Below are 12561 nucleotides of genomic sequence, written 5' to 3'. Positions count from 1 at the left end.
TCTGCATTCCCCTTATAGCCAATAATGAAAATGAGTATCACTTCATGTGCTTTTGAGCCATCTGTTTTGCTCTTCAGAAAAATGCCTATTTATATCTTTAATTCATTTTATAATTGGGTTGTTTGTTCTTTTGTTGTTGTGTTGCATGATTTCTTTATGTATACAGGATATGAAACCTTTATCTGAGGTGTGATTTCCAAATGAGTTAGCTGCCTCTTCACCTTTTTGACAAAGTCTTTTTGAGGTGCAGAAGTATTTGATTTTGAGGATTCCCATTTACTGATTTTTTCTTTTGTTGCATGTGCTTTGGGTATAAAGTTTAGGAAGCTACCTCCTATTGGTAGGTCTTGAAGATGTTTCCCTACATTTTCTTCTAGAAGCTTTAATGGTGCTAGTTCTTATATTTAGGTGTTTGATCCATGATTTCTGTATTGGGTGTAAGGTAAGGGTCTTCTTTCATTCTTTTGGCTATTAGTATCCAGTTCTCCCATGTACATTTATTGAAAAGACTATTTTGTTCCAGTTCAGTGAATTTGGGGGCCTTGTCAAAAATGAGTTAACCATAATTTTGGTGGTCTATTTCTGTACTCTTGATTTTATTCCATTGATCAGTACTTTTATCTTTGTGCCAGTACCATTCTTTTTTGACCACTGTGGCTTTATAATAAGTTTTAAAGTCAGGAAGTGTCAATCGTCCCACTTCATTCTTCTTTTCTTAGGATGTTTTTAGCTATTCAGGGTCTCTTTCTCTTCCAGATGAATTTACTAACTAGCTTTTCCAAGTCTTCAAAATAGGTTGTTGTAATTTTTATTGGTATTGCATGGAATTTGTAGATCAATTTTGGTAGAATTGACATCTTAACTATATTTAACCTTCCTATCCATGAGCAGGGAATGTCTTTCCACCTATTTAGATCTTCTTTGACTTCTTTTAGCAGTGTTATGTAGTTTTCTGTGTACAAGTCCTTTACATCCCTAGTTAAGTGCATTCCTAAGTACTTGATTCTTTTAGTTGTTATTTCGAATGGAATTTTTTCCTTAACTGTCTCCTCAGTTAGGTCATTGCTTATGTATAGAAACATTACTGATTTTTGCACATTGATTTTATATCCTGGATCTTGATGGATTTGTTTATTAGCTCAAGTAACTTTGCTGTAGATTTCTCAGGATTTTCTAAGTGTAGTGTTATGTCATCTGCAAATGATGAAAGTTTTACTTCTTCCTTCTAATTTGGATGTCTTTTATTTCTTTGTCCTGCCTGATTGTAGCTAGAACTCTTAGCACAATATTGAATAATAATGGTAATAGAGGGCATCCTTGTTTCCTTCCTGATGTTAGGGGGAAAGCTTTCAGTCTCTCTCCACTGAATATGCTGCTGGCTATTGGTTTTTCATGTATGTCCTTTATCATATTGAGAAAGTTACCTTTAACTCTATCTTTTGAATTGTTTTTGTCAGAAAAGGATGTTGAATTATGTTGAATGCTTTTTCAGCATCAATCGAGATGATCATATGATTTTTCCCTTTCAATTTGTTAATGTGCTGTATTACGTTAATTGATTTTCTTTTGTTGAACCGTCCTTCCATTCCTGGCATAAACTTCACTTGTTCATGGTGCATAATTCTTTCAATGTGTTGTTGGATTTGATTTGCTAGTATTTTGCCGAGAATTTTTTGCATCTATGTTCATTAAGGAGATTGGCCTGTAGTTTTCCTTTCTTATAGCATCTTTACATTGTCTTGGTATTAAAATGATATTCTTCATAAAATTAGCTAGGAATTGTTCCTTTTCCCTCAATTTTTGAAACATCTTATTCCATCTTTTCACTTTCAATCTATTTGTTTCCTTGTGTCTAAGATGAGTCTCTTGTAAGCAGCATAAAACTGGATTATATTTCTTAATTCATTCTGCCAATCTGTGTCTTTTAATTCATCAGTTTTGTCCTTTAACTTTCAATGTTATTACTGAAAAGGTGTTTCTTGAATACACTATCTTATCATTTGGATTTTATTTGTCAGATCTATATATCCTTTTCCCTCTTTCTCTTTTTATCCCTTCAGTTACCCTTACTGGTATTCTTCAATTCTGTGCCCTCCTTCAGACCCCCTCTCAAGTCATTTTTTTTTCAACTGGCAGAACTCCCTTTAATATTTCTTATAGGGCCAGTCTCTTGTTGACTTTCAGAATTTGCTTGTCTATGAAATTTTAATCTGTCCTTCAGTTTTGAAGGACAGTATTTGGCTGAGTACAGAATTCTTGGCTGGAAATCTTTCTCTTTCTTCTGCCTCATCAAATTTGCTGCCTTCGTGACATATAAATATCTTGATTGATTTACTCTGGAAGTTGATTTCCTTCATCTAAAGCCTTGTATTTGGATGTGGACCAGGATGCAGTGGACGGGGTGGGACACAACAGTGCAGTGACGTATTGCAGTGCAGGTATAGGTGCAAGTTCAGAATGCTACACTGGTACTTGGGAGCATGGGTGCCCAGTGATGGGGAGGATGTGGCTGTGCAGGTACACGGGTATGGGGGGCAGGGCCTTTTGTTCACATGCATAGAGGTATGCAGTGGGTCAATGTTGCGCCTGCATGGGCTAGGGGTGGATGTAGCCTGACTGTGCCAATCAGTGCTTTCCCAGAGCTGGGGGTGTAACTGGGGGCCATGTGCATGCCCAGATCTGGGAGGGCCATAAAATGATGTACATGTGTGCAGAACTTGGTAGGGGGTAGGGAAGGACTGCAAAACTGTATGGGCTGGATGTGGGTATAGCCTCAGTATGGAGGTAAGCACCCATAGGACTGACCAGTAGGGCTCTGGAGGGCCAGGTCAAGATTGTACTTTTGTAGGAGAGGTGGGCGGGGCTGGTACAGGTATGCACATGCTTGGAATGGGGGTGGGAGGCAGGTATGCACATGAGGGGTTGGTTGGTAGGGGCACTTGGAGTGCAGGTGCAGGGAGGGGGTGGGTGATAGGATTCTGGTGCATGGGGTATGGGGTGGGTTGCAGGTTTTGGGCTGTGCTGGTGAAGGTAGCACATTCAAGGCATGCTGTTTGGTTTACTTCCTGGTCCCTGTCTCCCGTCTGTGTACTCCTGAGGGTTCCAGGCTTCCATGTCAGGCTGTTTGCACCAACCAGATGGTCTCCAGTTCTCTTCATCTCAGTTCCTAAGCTTTTGCGACCAGAACCACTCTATGTGGCGCAGAAGACTCTCCTAGGTCACTTACACCCTAGAATCAGCATCTCAGTCATCCTCCCATCCTGTCTCTAGCTGTTCTGTGGAGCAAGGTTGAATTGGACCTATACTATTCTGCCATCTTCCCGGAACTCCTCAATGTCTTTTAGTAAAATCTGAGCACAGGTTCTTAGAGTTAACCCTGGGAAATGAATATTCCTTGTTCTTTGTAGCCAGGGAATGAAGGCTAATGAAAATGGACTATAAATCTGGAAGCTCATAGAACAAATTAAGCATAAGACACACATGGCAGGGATGCTGCAATGCCCTCATAAACAGGCTCTGGCCTTTTGTCAATCCATGAGGTGTGTATATACTCTATCAGTCTTAACCTCAGCAGAAAATGAAGTGATTATCACTCAGCTTTAAGGGACCTCTGCACTGAATTGGACATGCTTGACAGGCTCTGATGCTCTGGCTCACTGGGTCTGGCTGTGCTGGAGTGCAAGCAGCAGGGGCCACACTGTGGGAACTCTTCTGTCCCCTCCATGCCTGTGTGGTTTGAATAGAGTTGGCTTCTATTCACCTGTTTTCAATGCAGCCTGTTTGGTTTTATTCTCAAATTTCTTTGATAGGCAGCAAGTTAGCCTGTTACCCTGTAATTACTTCCTTATCAGGGTGAGGTATTTGTCAATCTGTGTCTGTTCTCCTCAAAGCTCCTGTCACCAAAAAACACCAATGTCTAAACCAAAGTTATGACTGTGTCCTATTAATAATTACCAGTTAGTCAACATGTAATATCAGCTTTTATGGCACTTCTCAAAGTGCTAGAACAATCTTCTTCCAATCCAGGATTCTCTATTTCTGTTCTCTGCCAATATATAGTTCTTAGTAATGTAAAATCTATGGAAGTCTTATTATTTTAAATAATAAAGGCTTTAGTTTCATTTCAATTGTATGCTGGGCTTCTATCTCTTTTTGTAATCACAAACACATTATAACTTTTCTGTTGTTTTGTTTAGCAATAGAGTGATTCTCCATTAGTGGGGCACCATATGTTTAAGCAATAAAACTTGTTTCCCAGACGTTCTATTTCTTTACGAATACAGAAACTAATTCATTTACATGTGAAGACTTTGTAACTATCAATTCTGTAATTTTCAAATAGGAAATACAATTCTCCCTCCCACTTAAAAATATTGTAAATGAAATCATTGAAAAGGATGAAGACAAGTAATTTGCACTGTGATCTGGGCAACTGGACTAGAAAGGTGCCTGGATGAAAAAAATTATATAATATATTTGTAATGGTGTCTAAGTCAAACAGAAAACTGGATGTAAATTCTAGTCCTTGACAATACCTAATGAAATAAATGTAATCCTATTCCCTTCCTGGAAAACTGGCCAGGGTTTTAGCCTATTAAATAAAGCATGCACTGACCACCCTGCCCAAGAATGCCCAGAATGAGGCAGAGAGATGGTTATAATTGGGACTGTTTCTGCAGAGAGATGGTTATAATTGGGACTGTTTCTGCCCAACTCTGCTGCTCGATCTCTGGTGTAAGTGAGGTCTGGAGGTGGAGAGGAATTAAATGACATCTTTCAGGAATGTCCATGTGGAGAGAAGTTCAGGTCATGTCCAGGATTGATCATCACCATGGTTCCTTTATGTCCCCTCTCTTAAGGTTGATTCTATTGCTTCACCTTCATTTAATTCTAGAAAATTACAGCCAGACTCTTTTTTAACAAGTGTCCCAGTAGAATTCTAGGGACTTCCCTTCATAAACCCTTCCTGTTTGTCAGCTTCTTCTGTGCAGATAGACAGCTAGTTGTACAAGTGGGGTACAGAGGTCCAGGAGCATCTTAAAACCCTAAATCACTCTGCCCTGACAAAAGAGGAACTGTACACTCATAAAAGAGCAAGTAAATGAAATTATGAAGCTATAGTTACTCATCTTTTAAGACACAGTGACCAATCTCTGGAGAATAAGACGGAGTTGATGGAGAGATCTAGTTAAGGGCATCAATCTGTACCAAAAAGGCTGTAAAAGTCTGGAAGGGAAATAAATGATGAATCCTGCCCATCAAGGCTGATGGCTGTGATACTTAGTGCCATTAGAAAGGAAATCTGCAGCTCCATACTCGGACATAATCAAAATCAGATGAAAGATTGCAGCCTATATCTAGCCTCCAAACCAGATGGCACAGAAGTTTTAGTTGCTCCTCAACCTTAACCAAATTAAAAATAAAATGTGCCAGGATTTTCAGTTTCAATGGCTTTATATTATATTGATGGTCATGATACCTATTAGAATCACTGAAATGATATCATTCGGGGGTGGAAATAGTAAAATCTGATATTCGGAAATAACCAAGAATCATTACCATTATTATGTCTAAGTGTTTTGCATGTATTATCTCATTTAGTCCTCACAGAAACCCCATGAGGTAGGATGTTATTTTTAGTCCCATTTTACAGGAAACTGAGGCATAGTGAGGTTAAATTGCCCAAGATCTCAGAAAATTGACAAAAACAAAAATAAGTGCTTTAAGATTTCATCAAAGAGAGACACTTTCTTGGAGGACAGTGATTAGAATGGGTGTAAAGAAGGGGGAGAAGTAGCTTGGGTAGGCTTTCAGGTACAATATGAAGGAATTGGGTAGCTTTATATCAGAGCAAAATGTCTGCAATGTTCTAGAGAGCAGCCTTTTTAGCAACCACTGCCTTCTTTTGCTAGCACCTTTCTATGACGTATTTCACCTGATAGCCAATTTAACATTAAGTCTAAACTAAGAAATAATACTCTTTTGGAAGGAAAAACATTTGGTCTTTCTTTAAACATGCCTATGAGTGTGGCCATTATGTAACCTTGTTTCCTACAAGTGTTTCTGTAAATGATCATGTAAATGATTGAACATATCATGTTTTACTTTCATGGTGAACCTTCCATAATTTTCAATATGTCTGTTACAATTTATTTCTCTTCTCCTTCCATCCTTAAACTGTTGAGAGATAAGGAATCATGAGTCACCATGGTAATGAAAGAGAGCAAAACTGGGTGAGGGGAGTGGTTCTTAGCCTTGCTGTGCCTCTACCAAGTTGAAGGAACAGGAAAAAAGATTTGCTGATTGCCTTTGCTTATCCAGTACACTAAGCACTGTCCAAGGCACTGGACATAGCACAGTGAGAAAGTGGCTTGGATATTGCCCTTGGAAACAGTGTTCTTAGTGTTGTTGGGAGAGACTGATGGTGATGATACTAATGAAACCCCACACAAGCACTGAAACAGAAAATTACTCAGATTTTTGTGAGCATATCCTCAAAAGAATTATCCTAGTGAGGAAGAACTTCCGAGAAGGAATGATCCTTTAATAATTCAAATAAGATGTTAAGAAAGAGCAGGACTTAATTATAGTGAGGGAAAGTGGAAGGGTAGGTGGACATTTCTGTAAGAGAGGAATGACATATCCAAAGATTCTGTGGACAAAAATAGCTCAGGATGTTCAAGGGACAGAGAAATAGGACTGAAATTTTCCCTGCAAACTTTGATGATAATCTTATTCTAACATGGATCTAGGGTGCGAATTTATATTGCCTGAGCTGTCACAGACATCACAGGTGTGGAATTTAATTGTTCAGGAAGTGGTGCTACCTTCCTGATGCTTGATAGAAATAAATTCAGATATTTTCTGGACGAATGCATCTTGAACTCTGGACCATAAATCATGTGATTGAATAAGAATTTGTGAACCTGAATACATATAATAAACATATAGGAATAAATTACATAGCTATATATGAACATAATTATACATATATATTATGCAGTTTTTATATTATAATGTATTGCAATTGCATATACCAATTTTTAGGTCAAGCAGACAGAAAATTAATAGAACTATATACTATAAAAAAATTAAGCTCAAGATAATGGACATTAGTTGTGTATCAATATTTACTATAGTTTCTCCTAAGCACCTAGGAAATATTTATGGAAGTTGGCCATATGATTCCCATATGGTAAAACTCAACATATTTCAAAAATTGGCATAAAACAGAGCATAATCACTAATCACAATGAAATTAGTCTTGATATCAACAATGACAACAAATCTTTCTGAATTAATAAGGGAATAGATTTCCAAATAATTTTAGGGGGAAAACATACATCATAATGAAAATATAACTAAAGATAAATGACTATTATATGAAAGTATTTAAAAGTATATGCCCCTACAGTATTATTTGATTAAGATTTGTGCATAAAAGATTGTTGAAAAATAAGAAATGTTAATAACTCATGAGTTAAGCCTCCAAAATAAAAGTTAGATGTCTATAAAATGAATAAATTCACGTAAAATGAAACCCCACACAAGCACTGAAACAGAAATATAAATATAAAGAAAGAGGACAAATAATAGGGGCATTTTTTAAAAATGGTAATTTGAAAAAATTAATAATATAGCTAATATCTGGTAAAAATAAATGAAAAATATATATATTTTTAAAGTACATATTAAAAGTACTATGAATAAAAGAGGCCAAGTATAGGCTAATTCCATCCACGAATAAAGATACAAAAATACTAGCCAAATATTGATAAGCCAAATTCAGCAATATATAAGAAATATGAATTATTAAAATTGAGCTTGGTATAGCATTAGAAAATCTATTATTGTAATTCACTGTTTTAACAGGCCTATAAATAACATCAATAGGTGGTAGAAAACTGATGAATTTCAAAGCCTGTATCAATAGGTGGTAGAAAATTGATGAATTTCAAAGCCTGTGCTCAAAACAGAAAGGAAATTTCTCTACAAATCAGAGTATTGACCCAACTTCAAAGCAATCATATATATGTAAAACAAGGACCAGGATTGTACACCTACTGTGTTTTCTCCTATCCAGTATTGACCTGGAGGGTTTAGCCAAAGAAGAAACAATTTTTTTCCAAAGCAATTTAATTACTTTTAAAAATACACAAAATAATCAACATGTGGATTATTACAATTAAAAGGAGAATTTGCAAATTTCCTGGAAATAAGATTAATCTTTAAAAATTTAATATTTGGTTTCTGTATAACAAAAACAATGTAATTAAGGAAGAGCAGTTTCTTATAATTTTATACCAAATTATAAGAAACATGTATAATTAAACACAAATTTCCAACTATGGAGAGAATTTTTAAATTTTATTGCATATTATTAAAAATAAAGTTATAAAGAGATTGTTCAACTCAACAACAAAAAGACAGCCAACCCAATTACAAAATGGGAAAAAGACTTGAACAAACACCTACCAGAAGAGGAAATACAAATGGCCAAAAGGCACATGAAGAGATGCTCAATGTCCCTGGCCATTACAGAAATGCAAATCAAAACCACAATGAGATATCATCTCACACCCACCAGAATGGCCATTATCAACAAAACAGAACATGACAAGTGCTGGAGAGGATGCGGAGAAAGAGGCACACTTATCCACTGTTGATGGGAATGTCAAATGGTGCAACCACTGTGGAAGGCAGTTTGGCGGTTCCTCAAAAAGCTGAATATAGAATTGCCATACGACCCAGCAATACCATTGCTGGGTATCTACTCAAAGGACTTAAGGGCAAAGACACAAACGGACATTTGTACACCAATGTTTATAGCAGCGTTATTTACAATTGCAAAGAGATGGAAACAGCCAAAATGTCCATCAACAGAAGAGTGGCTAAATAAACTGTGGTATATACATACGATGGAATATTATGCAGCTTTAAGACAGGATAAACTTATGAAGCATGTAATAACATGGATGGACCTAGAGAACATTATGCTGAGTGAGTCTAGCCAAAAACTAAAGGACAAATACTGTATGGTCCCACTGATGTGAACGGACATTCGAGAATAAACTTGGAATATGTCATTGGTAACAGAGTCCAGCAGGAGTTAGAAACAGGGTAAGATAATGGGTAATTGGAGCTGAAGGGATATAGACTGTGCAACAGGACTAGATACAAAAACTCAAAAATGGACAGCACAATAATACCTAATTGTAAAGTAGTCATGTTAAAACACTGAATGAAGCTGCATCTGAGCTATAGGGTTTTTTTTGTTTTTTATTTTTTGTTTTTTTACTATTATTATTACTTTTATTTCTCTTCTCTATATTAACATTCTATATCTTTTTCTGTTGTGTTGCTAGTTCTTCTAAACCGATGCAAATGTACTAAGAAACGATGATCATGCATCTATGTGATGATGTTAAGAATTACTGATTGCATATGTAGAATGGTATGATTTCTAAATGTTGGGTTAATTTCTTTTTTTCTGTTAATTAATAAAAAAATAAAAATAAAAAAATAAAGTTGCAGCAAGAAAATGTCTTAACAAGTTCAAAGATAGAGAAATTCAATACTTAGTGTTATTAGTTTTCTACAGATTGTTATATGTTGCAATGCAATTCCAACAAAACACACAAAAAGGATCTTCACATGGAAAGACGAGTCCCAACATAGGTAAAAGATATTTTTAAAGAAACATAAGAAATATTTCCATAACAAATATTAAATATTGTATTCTTTTAAATATTATAGTAATATTACAGTAAATCAATCTGTTTTATAATGCAGGGATGTATATAAAGACAAATGGAAAAGATAAGAAAGTCTGGGAAAAGATTCATATATAATGAAGCTTCATATTTTATACAAAGATCATTGAGATCAATACTGAAAGATGTGCTACTTAATGGTACCCAGGGAATTTTTCAGCCATGTGAAAAAATTTATAAATTTAGATTCTTTGTCATACAAAACACAAAACTCAATTCCAGGAAGTTTAAATATTTACTTTGAGAGATGAAATTTTAAAACACTTAAAGGAAAATAAAGATGTATTTCTATGATCTCATGGTGGATATAAATTTATAAATAAGACACAAATGGTCAATCCACCAAAGGTAAGTGTCACACATGCCACTCCTTAAGATATTCTGTTATATAGTGACATGATAAGAAGTGTGACAGTGTCTAAAGTGAGGAGAAAATATTTCCTAAATGTGAAATAAAATTAGTCTAGCATCCAGAACATATTAATAAGAATGAAGAAGAGCAATATAGTATGAGTTAATATTGGCTAACTGCTATAGCAAACTATCTCCAAAATCTCAATGACAACACAAAGTTTTATTCCTCGTGCATGTTTTAGTTCACTTACTTTTGGGAAGTGGGACTCCCAATGGTGATTTAGAGAATGGGTTCTTTTAAAAACAACTCATTGTCTCCTAGGGCCACAAGCCTCTTCCAGATCTTCTAGATTTTGATGGATAATGATGAAATAAAGAGAATTTGGAGGATTACACAAGTTTTATAGACCAATCTTGGAAATGGTATATGACTGCTCATATTCCATTGCCAATAACTCACACACAGACACACAAACACACATGTATATACTATAGGTATTTTCCTAGGAGAAGAAAGAGGGTTTGGTGAACATATAGTGTTTCCTCTATCACTGTGGTAGTTTGAAGTTGTATATTCCCCAGAAAAGGTCATGTTTTTTTTTCAGCCATTCCTGTAGACATAGACTTATTGTGGGTTGGACCTTTTGATTAAGTTATTTCAGTTGAGATGTGACTCTTAATTCAAGATGGGTCTTAATCCTCTTCTTGGAATCATTTATCAGATAATAAACGACACACAGAAAACCCAGAGAAGGTAAGAGGAAGTCACTGAAGTGGGAAGCTGGAAGAAATGTGAAATCCGGAAAAGAAGGATCAGCAGCAGCTACCATGTGCCTTGTTATCTGTCAGAAGAGCCCAAGCTCTCTGCTAACCAGTCTTCAGAGAAGGTACCATCCTGTTGATGCCTTAATTGAGACATTTTCATGGCCTTACAATTGTAAACTTGTAAACTAATTAATCCTCATTGTCAAAAGCATTTCCATTAATGGTATATCTCATTTTGTCAGCTTTATTAAACCAAAACAATCACAAACATTAGAAATCCAATAGAAAAATGGGCAAAAATCATCAATGGGGAAATAACCAATGAAAAAATTTAAAAAGATTAACAGATTTTGAATCAAATAAATGAAAATTAAAACCATAATGTGCTCACTGACATTTTACATCCAGCAGATTAACAAAAAATTTAGAAAGTTGTATTGAGAATGTGGAATAATATAAATTCTTATATACTGTTGATGTTAATGTAAATTGATAGAATCACATTGGAAGACAATTTGGAAGAATCTAGAAAAGTTGGAGGTATGCATAAATTAATGCCTAGCAATACTACTCAATGACCATAATAGCCATAAATACATAAATAAAAGTAATAAGGAAAAAAATTAAATCTGTAAATATTTGAAATTGTTATCAAGAGGAAATTGAATAAATAAATTGTTGGATAATAAATTTACAATGGAATTAATGTATAATGAAAGTGAGCACAAACACCCATGCTAATGAAAAAAAAAGTGAGTCAAGAAAGCATATATAAACTCAACAGGAAACTTTAACCCACACACATAAAGCTAATACAAAAAGCAAAGGATGATAAAGGCAGAAGATGGTTACCTCTGCTCTGGGAAAGATCAGGAAAGACGTGTGAATATTGTGATTGCTGTATCTTAAGATGAGTGTTGGGCAGGCATCATTTGTTCATTTTATTGTACTTTATACACAATGCGCTTATGTATACCTCCTTTTTCAATGATGAAGTATTTTATTTAAAAAAGAGGAAAGTGTAATTCAGATGAGAGACACCAGGAAAGTAAATACAAGTGAAAAGAGCTCAACATATGAGAGCTTAACTAGAGAATAGCATGGTCTGTAAATCACAAGATGGAAATTGACGTTAGACAGAAAGAGTTTCTGAATTGTGCTAAAAGGGAAGAAAATGGAAAGAGTACATATAAAAACAGATAAGTAGTTCTAATAAAATGTACAAAGCAAGATGGTATGTTTTCTGCTGAAACTGAGTTGTGACGAGGGGATTTGGTCATTACCCTCGTGGAAAAAGTTTGAAAAATTCATTGCTAAGATTAAATTAGAAGAAACTTGGTAGGATTGTTTAGAACTTTGAAAGTCCATTGTGTTTGGTGATAATTAATCTGTGGTATTTTCAGTCTACCCCCCTTTGGGTATTTCTTAAGTGGTTTGCTTTCAAGTTCAGCACAGGGAAACCAAAATTATTCAGGCCTGTTGGTTTAATATATGGAAATAACAAAAAGAAATACAGCAAGAGGTATTGATACATCTATAAGAATTTAAGGAAAACATGGATCATGGGACCTAAGCCAGAAAAGGGAGTTTTTACATTGGGGAGAAAAATAAAAGAGTTGGTAGATTGGAGGGTTTCATGAGTTCTAGGATTAGTAGTACTTGGAGGTGT

At 35.4% G+C, this 12561-nt stretch overlaps 1 long non-coding RNA gene across 1 annotated transcript in view; it reads left to right on the top strand.

Annotated features, from left to right (window-relative positions):
- LOC143687263 (uncharacterized) overlaps positions 1-12244 on the top strand; it is a 47056-nt gene extending 34812 nt beyond the window's left edge. The window contains exon 3 of the long non-coding RNA XR_013177474.1: positions 10850-12244. This is a non-coding gene — a long non-coding RNA (uncharacterized LOC143687263). The remainder of the gene's footprint in view (positions 1-10849) is intronic.
- The last annotated feature ends 317 nt before the right edge of the window (positions 12245-12561 follow it).

Source organism: Tamandua tetradactyla, chromosome 6 (genome assembly GCF_023851605.1).
Source record: "Tamandua tetradactyla isolate mTamTet1 chromosome 6, mTamTet1.pri, whole genome shotgun sequence".
NCBI lineage: Eukaryota > Metazoa > Chordata > Mammalia > Pilosa > Myrmecophagidae > Tamandua > Tamandua tetradactyla.
Note: the sequence above shows the minus strand (reverse complement) of the source record. Positions and strands in the feature narration are given on the sequence as shown.